The 12,682-nt window shown below is 42.7% G+C and overlaps 1 non-coding gene across 1 annotated transcript; it reads right to left on the bottom strand.

The window, feature by feature from the left end:
* Positions 1–618: 618 nt before the first annotated feature.
* On the bottom strand, positions 619–725 carry LOC116594560. Its single transcript, XR_004287276.1, has one exon. It is a non-coding gene; the product is annotated as a U6 spliceosomal RNA (small nuclear RNA).
* Positions 726–12,682: the final 11,957 nt, after the last annotated feature.

The raw sequence follows: 12,682 nt of genomic DNA, 5'->3' as shown, positions 1-12,682 counted from the left end.
CATGAGATTGCAGATTTTCTTTCTTTTGCAGTCATATAGGTATGCCCTATATGGCAATAGTGTCATAATAATCAATAAAAGTGATCATTTCATGAGTGATTAATGTAATGGACACGCGACTTGGGAAAGTTGGGACTCTGCAGAGGAATGGATGCTGCTCAGATCAAAATGCCAGAGGCAGGCAATGGCACTGCCAGGCTTTCAATGGAAAAAGAATCCAAGTCTCAGAGGGGTTAAGTAACTTGCCCAAGGTCACACAGCAGGTATATGAAAAAGCCCACATCTGTCTGCCTTGAAAGCTCAGGCTCTCACAGATGTCATACTTTGTGGACTCTGAGTGGACATATCCAGGATGCACATTTCTGGGAAATGTGTCTTTTGAATACGTTTGTATAGGATATTATTATCATCTTAACAGATTTAAATAAAACATAAAATGTACTTTGTTCCCACTGTTTCTATCAGGGTGCTTCTGGGTTCCAGGTTCTGAAACTTTCCTCTGCCCCCAAATGAGGCAACTAACTCCCTCCCTCACCTCCATTGTGGGCAGAACTCGTTAATTCTCTGTTTATTTCTAGTCCTAGCTAGTAAATTTATTTTTTATTTTTTATTTTTTTTTAAAATATGGAACGCTTCACGAATTTGCGTGTCATCCTTGCGCAGGGGCCATGCTAATCTTCTCTGTATCGTTCCAATTTTAGTATATGTGCTGCCGAAGCGAGCACCTAGCTAGTGAATTTAAGGAAAGGTGGCCCCCCAAACAGGGATGAAGCCCCAGCCGCAGTCCCTGTGCCGCTGTTCTTTGGTTTGGTAACCTGGTGATTTTCCTTTCCTTCTCCTTCCTTCCATCCTTCCTAAGATTTTACTTATTTATTGGTCAGAGAGAGAGCACAAGCAGGGGGAGCAGCAGGCAGAGAAAGAAGCAGGCTCCCTGCTGAGCAAGGAGGCAGATGTGGGATTTGATCCCAGGACCCTGGGATCATGACCTGAGCTGAAGGCAGAGGCTTTATCCCACTGAGCCACCCAGGCGCCCCTTCTTGCGTGACTCTTGATCTCAGGGCTGTGAGGTGGAGCCCCACACAAGGTATAGGGATTACTTAGAAATAAAATCTTAAAAAAATATTTCTAATGGATCATGGGTAATATGGATACAAGAATATAGGTGTCCTCTATAGGCTTGGCAACAGGATAAAGGTCCTACAATTTGCCCATGCCAAGACTAGAAATAAAATGAGGTCCAGAGCAGGAGGTGTGAGGTTGGGTGTAGACGCGTAATGGACTGAATGTTAACCTCCAGTCTATGATGTGAAAGAAGAGCTGGGTTGGGGGCCCAGATACCATGCTCTGTAGGGAAAGGGTTATAATCAGTTTCCATGGATTAATTAAACCAAAGTTATTCATGTAGAAAAGGCAGAGAGGATGGGGCACTGTGCATCTCCACCAGTTCATGTGGACACGGTCCTGTTGCAGAGAGGGTCTCTTTTGAAAGCCCCTAAATTGCCTCTGGGGCCGTCCTCAACTGGCTTTTGGTGAGGTTGTGGTATTGTGATTTATAATAAATATGTATTTAGTCTTTGGCCCCCGTTTGTGGCACAGAGCTCCTAAAACAGTTGGAATTTTCCTAAGCAATGAGAATCTAGTGTCTTTTTTTATGTTAATTAGGTGTCTTTGGATGGCACTTAATGATGGGGGCTAGTTGCCCCAGGGGAACCAACCTCCCAGCTAGAACGTTTGAACTTTCAGTCCCTACCCCCTGACCTCTGGGAAGGCAAGATGGGCTAGAGGAGAATCACTCATCAAGGGTCAATGATTTAATCAGTCAGGGCTATGTCCTAAAATCTCCATAGAAAACCAGAAGGAGGGGCGCCTGGGTGGCTCAGTGGGTTAAGCCGCTGCCTTCAGCTCAGGTCATGATCTCAGGTGGGATCGAGTCCCGCATCGGGTTCTCTGCTCAGCGGGGAGCCTGCTTCCCTCTCTCTCTGCCTGCCTTTCCGTCTACTTGTGATTTCTCTCTGTCAAATAAATAAATAAAATCTTTAAAAAAAAAAAAAGAAAAGAAAACCAGAAGGACAGGGTTTAGAGAGGTTCTGGGTTGTTAAACACATGGGGATTTGGGGGAGAGTGGGACAGTTAGAAAGAGCATGTAACTCCCGCCCCTTTCCCATACCTTACCTTATGCATCTCTTTCATCCAGCTGTTCCTTGTTATATTTTTTTGTAATAATCTGGTAATCCAAGTAAAGAATATGCTTCTGTGAATTCTATGAATGGTTCTAGCAAATTAATCAAATCCCAAGGTAGAGGGGGTCATGGGAACATCTCATCTATAGTCAGTTGGTCAGAAGCACAGGTGATAAACTAGTAATTAAAAAATTTTTTAAAAAAGATTTTATTTATTTATTCATTTGAGAGAGAGTAAAAGCAAGAGAGATCACAGAGGGAGAGGGAGAAGCAGACTTCCTGCTGAGTAGGGAGTTAGATGCTGCGCTCAATCCCAGGACCCTGGGATCATGACCTGAGCTGAAGGCAGATGCTTAACTGACTCAGCCACCCAGGCACCCCCAAACTAGGCTTCTGATTGGTGTCTGAAGGGGGGGCAGGAGAGGGGCAGTCTTACAGGACTAAACACTTAACATGTGGAGTCTGACTCTATCTCTGGTTGATAGTGTCAGAACTGAGTTGAATTGTTGGTGTCCCAGAATTGCTTGGTGTGGTGAATCCCTCCTACCCCAAACATTAGAACTGAGTGAACACTCTAGGGGTCCTCTAGATCCTCTAGATCAATCTAGAGATCCTTCCTGACATGGGTGATAGCTCAATGGATGTCAAAATATGAGAGTTCTAACCAGCCACGGGGTGAATTCCTTTGCTTTTCTTGAATATTTACAGTTTCATCTTTAAAAGGGCAATAAACATTCCTGTCCTTTTAAGAATTTACTGCGATCAAATAATATTTGTGAATAAAAAGCATTTTGTAGAAAGGTGTAGTACAATTGGAAAAAAAAAGTAGATTTCAATTCTTTTGAAACGAATGTCAGTTAGGCAGAAAACAGTTAAGTAACACTGTGCATTGGGCATCATTGGGGGGTTTCATGCAAGTGAATTTTCTGGGTTGGCTAAGCCCTTGAAAGGTCAACATAAGAAAATTATACTATATGTAACTGACCGCACATACACTAAGTGAAAATATCCCATAGGATCATGAGGTCACTTTATTCCCTTCCTCCCACCCCTTGGGGCCAATTCCCAATTATGGTATATTCAAATTTGCAATTTTGCATTATTATGAGGTTCTATTATACATGATCTTCTGTGTTCTTGTATATACTGAAAATAATTAAACATTTCTGAGGTCTTGGTTATAAATACAATTGGGATATGATATAGGATATTCTGTCTCTACAGTACATGACCCCAGACTGTTAAGTTTTTTTGAATAATTGAATTTGCTTTTTATAGCTTTTCGGAACTCTCCCTTTCTGCCAGGCTTCCTATGGTCATTTTTGCTATTGTCAGAGAACTGAGAACCAGTACTTCTTTTGTTTCCCTTTTCTTTGCTCCTTTTAATCTGCTATGGGTTAGAATGCCAGTAAATCAAGCTTATTAGAATGATATGTGCTTCCTAGGTCACAAGCCAAGAGGAAAATATAAGGTATCAAAATAGGTTATATAACAAGCAAAAAAATAGGAACAACCTAATAATGATAATATTTTGATGTCTCAGTCCTTACCTGTCTAACTGTGGGAACTCCAGCTTCATTCAAATCCCCCACGTTGAGCTAGAAAAAGCAGAGGATTTTTCAATTACCATCCATACTTCCTTCTTTATTCACCAGGCAGGGCACGGGCTCTTGCCTTGTACATGGCAGATGGGGTGGTCCGTCCATTCTGAAGGTATTGGGATGTCTGAAACACGGCTGCGGCTGTCTGAGGAATTGATGCTTCATCGTATGTGGATGCCAAGGTAGTGTGGTCGTGTAGGACAGTCATGATGACAGTGAACCCTGTCTCTTGTGTCCCCACCCCCTTTGCAATGTCACTCTGAGATTCCCTTCATCAAGAGTGGAGCCTAGGGACGCCTGGGTGGCTTGGTCAGTTAAGTGTCTGACTCTTGTCTTTGGCTCAGGTCATGATTTCAGGGTCATGAGATCAAGCCCTGCATTTGGCTCTGCGCTCCCTGTGGAGTCTGGTTGAGATTCTCTCTCTCCCCTTACCCCTCTGCTCCTTTTTCTGCTTACCCATGTGAGCAATCTCTCTCTCTCTCTTTCAAATAAACAAATAAATAGACTCTTTTTTTTTTTTAAAGGTTTTATTTATTTATTTGACAGAGAGAGAGATCACAAGTAGGCAGAGGCAGGCAGAGAGAGAGAGAGAGAGAGAGAGGGAAGCAGGCTCCTCACTGAGCAGAAAGCCTGATGCAGGGCTTGATCCCAGGACCCTGGGATCATGACCTGAGCTGAAGGCAGAGGCTTTAACCCACTGAGCTATGCAGGCATCCCTAAATAAATAAAATCTTACGAAAACAAAAAAAAAAGTAGGAGTCTACTACTCTATCTTTTGTATCCAGTCCACTTTGTGACTTGCTTTGGCTAACAGAATAGGGTGGAAGTGACATCGTATGGGTAGGCCACATTGTAAGGCTAGGCCTTTTGGGGTCTTGCAGCTTTATTATTTTTTTATTTTTATTTTTTTATAAACATATAATGTATTTTTATCCCCAGGGTACAGGTCTGTGAATCACCATGTTTACACACTTCACAGCACTCACCATAGCACATACCCTCCCCAATGTCCATAACCCCACCACCCTCTTCCAACCCTGCCCCCAAAAAGCAACCCTCAGTTGGTTTTGTGAGATTAAGAGTCTCTTATGATTTGTCTCCCTCCCGATCCCATCTTGTTTCAATTACAGCTTTATTTTTATTGTGTTTGGAGCACTGCTACCTTGTGAACAAGCCTGGGCTGGCCTCTTTGAGGATGAGAGAGTCCATGGAGAGAGAGAGGCACAGCTGTCCTCGCTGAAGCCCCAGACATGGGAGCCAGAACGTCCCAGACCAGTCAGGGTCAGCCAGCCCCCAGCTAAGCCATCAGCTGACTACAATCCACCCCCCCCCACCCTGCCCTGCCCCGTTGCCCTGGCTGAGACCAGGAGAAAGACCACCCACCTGATCCCAGCCTAGATTACAAGACCATGAACAAATAAATAGTTTGTTGTTTGAGGTCACTAAGTTTTGGAATGATTTGTTACGGGAGCAAGATAGGAAAATGCTTGTTTTCCCCGCAGCCTCCATAGTGGTTGTGGTATATCCCAAAACACCGCGTGGAGCTGTCTTCATTTCACATTGAGTAAGTGGTAAAGATTTTGGTTTCCTCATTCTTCTGTTTTACTCTACTGTCCCTAGAGAGCTGGGACTTTTTTTTTTTTTTTTTTTTTTTAAGGATTTATTTATCTAATTTAGAGAGAGAGAGAGAGAGGAGTGGAGGGGCAGAAGGAAAAGGAGAGAGAGTCTCAAGTAGACGTTGCATGGAGTGTGCAACCTGACTCGGGGCCTGATCCACGACTCTGAGCTGAAACCAAGAGTCAGATGCTCAACTGACTGCGCCACCCAGGAGCCCCAAGTGCTGGTGCTTTTTATTTTTATTATTAAAGATAAAGCAGAGGGAATGGGAGAGGGAGAAGCAGGCTTCCCGCTGAGCAGGGAGCCCGATTCAGGGCTGGATCCCAGGACCCTGGGACCACGACCCAAACCGAAGGCAGAGGCCCCAACCCACTGAGCCACCCAGGCGTCCCTGTGCTGGTGCTTTTTTTTTTTTTAATTAAATTAAAAAAAAATTTTAATAAACGTATCATGTATTTTTATCCCCAGGGGTACAGGTCTGTGAATCACCAGGTTTGCACACCGTGCTGGTGCTTTTTTTTTTTTTTTTCGTGCTGGTGCTTTTTAAAGGGAGGGCCGGGTATTGTCACCCAACACTCATGATCATCAGAGCCTATGCATGACCTTCCCCTGCCTGGAGTGCTAACGGGGTTATTATTCCCCTGTAGCTGAGGGGTCTTACTCTGATGGCTGCTGGTAGATCTCAAAAGACCTTTGGGACCATGGAGGACCATAGTAGCTGTCCCCAAATACCTTTCCCGACACTGGTGAATTAGTCCATTAGAAATGGACCCAGTTTTCTCTCTGCTGGGACTCTATTCCATTTATCTAAAGCAAGAAAATATTGATTGATAGTAAGGCCCAAGTTGCTTTCTTTTGAGCAAAATATTTTATCTTCTATTTCATAGACTGGTCAAAGGCCTTTTTGGATTGTCAGGTTACTTGGCTATATTCTGGTTAGCTAAGTTTGCTTGATAAGTGACAGCCTCCAGATAAATTGTTTTCTATGTAAGAAGTACCTATTTTATTTAGTTAGTTTTAATTTTATTTTAATTCTAGTGTAGTTAACGTAGAGTGTTATGTTAGTTTCAGATGTACAACATAGTGATTCAGCAATTCCACACATGAAGAAGCATCTGTTTTAAAATGAGAATTTCTTGGGGCACCTGGGTGGCTCAGTGGATTAAAGCCTCTGCCTTTGGCTCAGGTCATGATCCCAGAGTCCTGGGATCGGGTCCCGCCTCGGGCTCTCTGCTCAGCGGGAAAACTGCTCCCCCCCCCTCTTTGCCTGCCTCTCTGCCTACTTGTGATCACTGTCAAATAAATAAATAAATAAAATATTTTTTAAAAATGAGAATTTCTTGTGTTTTTTGCCATTCTACAATGGAAAGATTAGCTGAATGAGATTGTATCACTAGCGTGACTGTGTTCCAAAAAGCTTTCTCAAGCTAAGCCCTGGATGCCCTTGTTTCAGACTGGGAGTAAAGGTATAAATCTTCAAATAAAAATAATATGAATTGTAATTTCTTATTCACTGCCTTATTTGTAAATTTGCTACCAAAATGTTAGTCAGGGAATGACATAATTGCAACTAATAAAAAAAAATGTTTTTCCTTTACCTTCAAGATGGTAATAAAAGATTATGAAGAACAGCTTGAAAATACAAATAATGAACAATTTCAGATGGAAATAAAAGTCATTTAATGTTGCTTCAAGTGATAGGCATTGTTCATGTTTTTAAATATGTCCTTCTAGACATTTTGAATGCATACACTCACTTAGGAGGAATGTCCCCAAAAGTTGGAGAGCAAGCTTTCTTCCACCTCCAACTTGTATTTTATTCCAATTATTAGGTTAAAAGTTCACCAAGCCAGGAATGGTCTATTTCTCTTCAGACAACGAGGTAATTTTTATCGTGGTTGACTCGTCATACTTTGGAGACAAGGGTAAAATATGACCCAAAGACCAGTGAATTTAGCTGTCTGGCTGTGTCATTCTATTGATGATGTCTGCACACCAACAAAATAGTCATCAATTCATTTAAGCAAGGGAGACATAAAAAACCAGACCTGCTGGTGGCCATCAAGTCAACAAAATAGCCTGTCAGTTGACTGTCCTTTCCCTCGTCCAGCTCTAGACCATGTGATAATGGGTTAGTGTTCTCAAAGGGATGACTATTACTCCCAAAGAATTACATGGACTCAGCCTGGCTCAAGTATGCTTCAAGGCATTCACAATTTATTGGAATCTGAAATGAAATGAGGAAAGCATGCAAGCTGCTTTAACAAACAGATGGCTTTCATTAAATAGAACCATTAATCTTGTCCTGATTATTTACTGGAATGTGTTAGGTTGCAATGTTTTCTTAATCTATTGATGAACTATCACCACAAAATATGTCACTGAAGTAAAATAATTGTTGATGTGCTAATGAAAACCACCAGAGAGACCAGAAGCCTTTCCTGCTTAGAATTAGGGCAATGAAGAATCTCTTTAAGAAGAAAGAAAGGGTTGTTGTAATATCAGATTGAACTACCTCTTTGGAGCCATTTTTGGGATGGTGGGACAAAAGCACAAAGCCTTGTAAATGAGTTACTGAATTGTGGGAGTACTTCTAATGAAGCACTCCATAATGAAGACCTGAGGGTTTTTTTTTTTTTTTTTTTTTTTTTTTTGAAGATTTTATTTATTTACTTGAAAGAGAAAGTGCATGAGTGGGAGAGAGGGGCAGAGAAGAAGCAGACTGAGAGACCAAAGAAATGCCCCCCCCCCCAGAAGTGCGTTTCTAACCAGCTAGTTTCGCTCTGTACAAACGCTTGCTTTTTCGCGCGTGCGCGGGCTAACCGGCCACATCTGCTTCTGTAAGATTGCTTTGTCATGCTTTGTCATGCTTTGTCAGCTTTCCCGCGGATCCTTTGTCTGCTTTCGCGTGGACCCCTGCTTGTGTACGCGGGTCCCCCTGACCCAATCCACTGGTGCCAGGTATACCTGTTCAAATTGTCAACCAATTAGCACAGCCCTACCTGAAACTTGTTTGTACCGGTCTATAAAAACCCTGCACCAACCCAGCTCTGGACCTCTCGACGTTATCGGCAACGAGCGGCGCAGAGGTCCAGGTTCGAACCTGCAATAAACGACCCTTGCTGATTGGCTTTGACTCATGTCTCTGGTGGTCTTTTAAGGTGGGGGTAATATTCAATAGGCATTTCACAGACTCCCTGCTGAGCAGCGAGCCCAGTGTGGGGCTCAATCTCATGAACCCAGGACCACGGCTGGAGCTGAAGGCAGATGCTTAACTAACTGAGCCTCCCAAGCATCCTGAAAATCTGAGTTTTGCAACAGAAATTTAAAGAGATAACTCTTGGGCGCCTGGGTGGCTCAGTGGGTTAAGCCGCTGCCTTCGGCTCAGGTCATGATCTCAGGATCCTGGGAGTCCCGCATCGGGATCTCTGCTCAGCAGGGAGCCTGCTTCCCTCTCTCTCTCTGCCTGCCTCTCTGTCTACTGTGAACTCTCTCTGTCACATAAATAAATAAAATCTTTAAAAAAAAAAAAAAGATTCAGTATTTAAAAAAAAAAAGAGATAACTCTTCATTTTATAAATGATTTACAATATAGTTAATGACACTGTATTATATGCTTAAAAATTAAGAGGGTAGATATTATGTTTGTTCTTATCAATAATAATAATAATAAAAAAATAATAATAAATAAGGTGGGAGGAAGCTTTTCAGTGTGATAGATAGGTTTATGACATAGACTGTGGTGATGCCCTCAGGAGTGTGTGCTTATCTCCAAACTCATCAAGTTGTGCACATTAAATAGATACAGCTTTTCTCCTGCCAATTACATCTCCATAAAGTAGTTTAAAAACAGTAAAATAAAATTTGAAAACAACAGACACAAAAAGATTCACAGTAGAATTTTTTAAAGGACTCATCATCTTGTCAATTGAACATGGCATTTAGATTTTAAAAACCTGTCTTATTAACAACCTGGGAACATATCTAAAGTCAAAGTAAAATGAACCAATGCAATACAAAAAGCTTACATAAAGTTTACAGTGCAGGTGGGATTATGAAGTCCCTGTTACATCTATTGGGTTTGGAGCAACTTTTACATCCTTAATAAAGGAGAAATTGTGCCTCTGCTATATGTCTGTATTTCTTCCCCAATTTTATATATATATATATATATGTATGGAATTGGAAGGGGCTTATTGAAACCCTTTTTACTAAATAATTACTGAACCGAGAGAAAAGAAGAGATTGCCTAAATTGGTCAGCCACTGAATGGCAGGTTATTAAAACAATCAGAAACCCAAGTTCTGGCATCTGACTGCCAAGTACAAGCCCTGGCTTCTCGCCCTATTAGCTACGTATCTTTGGGCAACTGATTTTGTTTCTCTGAGTGTAGGTTTTCTTATGAGAAAGTAGACCCTAGGATTGTCTACTGCCTGGGGTAGCTGTGGGATTCGAGAGATTCTCCACGTGAGATGCTTAGCAAGATGCCTCATTCACAGTAAGCACCCAGGGAAGGTTAGTGGTGATTGCGGCAGTATTCTTTTTTTTTACAAATATTTTATTTATTTATTTGATAGAGAGAGATCACAAGTAGGCAGAGAGGCAGGCAGAGTGAGAGGGAGGAAGCAGGCTCCCCGCTGAGCAGAGAGCTCGATGTGGGGCTCGATCCCAGGACCCTGAAACCATGACCCGAGCTGAAGGCAGAGGCTTAACCCACTGAGCCACCCAGGTGCCCCTGCTGCAGTGTTCTTCATAAGAACTTTCTTGACCCCCGACAGGGTCTTTTCCTCTACACACATCATCACAGAGGATGTTTATTGTGCCTGGGGCACAAGTTGGTCAGAATGAATTCACACAGCCCTGGGCGGCCATATTGGCGTCTTCCTCCCAAGCAGGAATTGTCCCACTTAAAAAAAAAAAAAGAAAGAAAGAAAGAGAGAAAGAAAGCCCTTTGAGAAAAGGTGAAACCATTACACAAATGCAGGAGATTTGCAAAACACCCAAATCTTCCAGAAAACAGGTTCCAGGGGGACAGTCAGGCCAAATCTACATACCTCTTTCACTTCACTGTGACATTTTATGCTAAACTTGTCTATGAGGTTTAAAACGTCACATTGTATTTCTTCACTTTTATATTGGCAGAGTCAATCAGAATGAGAGGTTTTTCTTTTTTAAAAAAGATTTTATTTATTTATTTGACAGAGAGAGACACAGTGAGAGAGGGAATACCAGCAGTGGGAGTGGGAGAGGGAGGAGCCAGCTTCCCATTGAGCAGGGAGTCCCAGGCGGACCTTGGTCTCAGGACCCTGGGATCATGACTTGAGCCGAAGGTAGACGCTTAATGACTGAGCCAGCCAGGCGCCTCAAAATGAAAGGTTTTCTGTACATCTTTCCAGAAATTAGAATCAGCTTCTTCCTATTAATAAGTAGTGATAAATTGGTAATCATTTCTCTGGGATTTCACTTCTTTCTACAAGGTAACACACTGTCTTATAATAGCTTAGATTAATGAAAATACCACAAACTATGTCTATACACTAGAAATTCGTTCTGTTCTTCAGGAAGTTTTTTTGTGCAGCCTGCCCTCAGCTTCTTTCACATGGGAACAATGAATGTCTAAGCCCACTCAGGGCTGGCAAACACCATTTTAAACCATGTTACCGAGCTGGTAATTTTTAAACGTCACAGCAGCTTAGCGAACAGTTATAACTAGTGGTAAACATGTAGTTTCAATTTTTGGCCTTTGTGCCACTTCAATAAGATGTTGGCCTTTTTCCTCTTCTGACTCAATTTCCTTTCTGTTTCTTGTTCTTTTTATAGATTGTTTCAATCTGTCTCACTTCTGAGCCAACGCTTCGGATAGCATTTGGGATCCTTACCCACATCTTGCTTACACGTGCCTCTACAAACGTTTACAGGGACACACGCACACAGCCCTAATTACGCAAGGACTCCGTTCAAGCCTTTAACACACAGTTATCCAAAGTGCCACTAGGAAATAAGGAGACAGTGTTTTCATAAGCTGCTCACATGAGAGTCCACTTCTGTATAGTGATATTGTTTCTGCGTGTATGGGTAATAAGAGTGGATTATAACGTTTAGAGACCCAGACTCTGCAGAGATGATGACATCTCATGTATAAAAAAAAAAAACAACAAAGAAAAACAATCAAATAAGAATAATTTAATTTTCACAATGAACCCCCCAGTTTTGAGATTCTCTCTCTGTCTCTCCTTAGTGCCACTGCTTAGCTGGCACTGCTTGCTGGACCAAGCCCAGGCTTGGTCCTCCTCTGGAATCATCGGTCCCATGAAAGCCTCCAAAACATGGTAATGGGGACTCACTACAGTCCTCAGTCCTTTTGCTGATCTTCCTTAGCCTCTGGGAGCTGTCTCCGGGCAAGCTGCCCCAAAATATGGTACCTTGGCATACTGAATATTTGTGTTGAAGGCATTTGGGAGATGCAGGTGCAGGAAAGACTCCGTCAGCACCCACTTCTTGAAGCAGGTGATGAGACTCATGTGACAGGTGCCATCCCTACATTCAGAGGAAAGAAGCATCCTTATCTTTGAGGATGGAGGGATGCCCGGAGGAATCGGAGGGAACCCGCCTTGCTGTTTCCCCAGTTTACTACCTTTAGCTCATACTCTTTTTTTCTATCATTTTTTTTTCCTTCACGGCTTTCCACTCTTCATCCAACTTCATAAAATAACGCTTGGTTTAAGTGCTTCTTCAGGGCTTCATTTCCTTAGGAAGGCTCCTATGTCACATAAAACTATGGTTAATGAAGTTGTAGGTTTTTCTGTTGTTCATCCTTTGTCAGGGCCCTGCCAGGGGCCTTAAGGTGAGTAGAGGAAAAGATGTTTTTCCCCTCCCCTCCCATTCCCACCCTCCCCCACAACCACTTGTGCAGATGGAGATTACCATTCTGAGCTAGTGCACGGCAGGGGGGGGATTCCCCCTCCCCCTCTTGGTCATTTCATTTGTGTGGCTTGCCCTGCCCTCTGATGGTGGCCAGGCTGAAGGTTTACTCCTGCATTTGTTTGTCCATCCCTACGCTTGTCTTGTCCATGATTCAACTAACACAGTTTTTGAGTGAAGACTGCATTCTAGGTGCTGTACTATTATCAAAAGAAACTGGGGCGGTGGGGGGGGGCTGTGTTTACAGCTTTAAAAACACATTTTTTTCAGGAACTATGGGAATGGCCATGGGGGTGGGAAGAGGCACCTCAGGAAAGAAGTGGCCTCAATTCTGAATACAAGGAGGAAAAGTGGGGATTTATA

Source organism: Mustela erminea, chromosome 6 (genome assembly GCF_009829155.1).
Source record: "Mustela erminea isolate mMusErm1 chromosome 6, mMusErm1.Pri, whole genome shotgun sequence".
Classification (NCBI taxonomy): Eukaryota; Metazoa; Chordata; class Mammalia; order Carnivora; family Mustelidae; genus Mustela; species Mustela erminea.
Note: the sequence above shows the minus strand (reverse complement) of the source record. Positions and strands in the feature narration are given on the sequence as shown.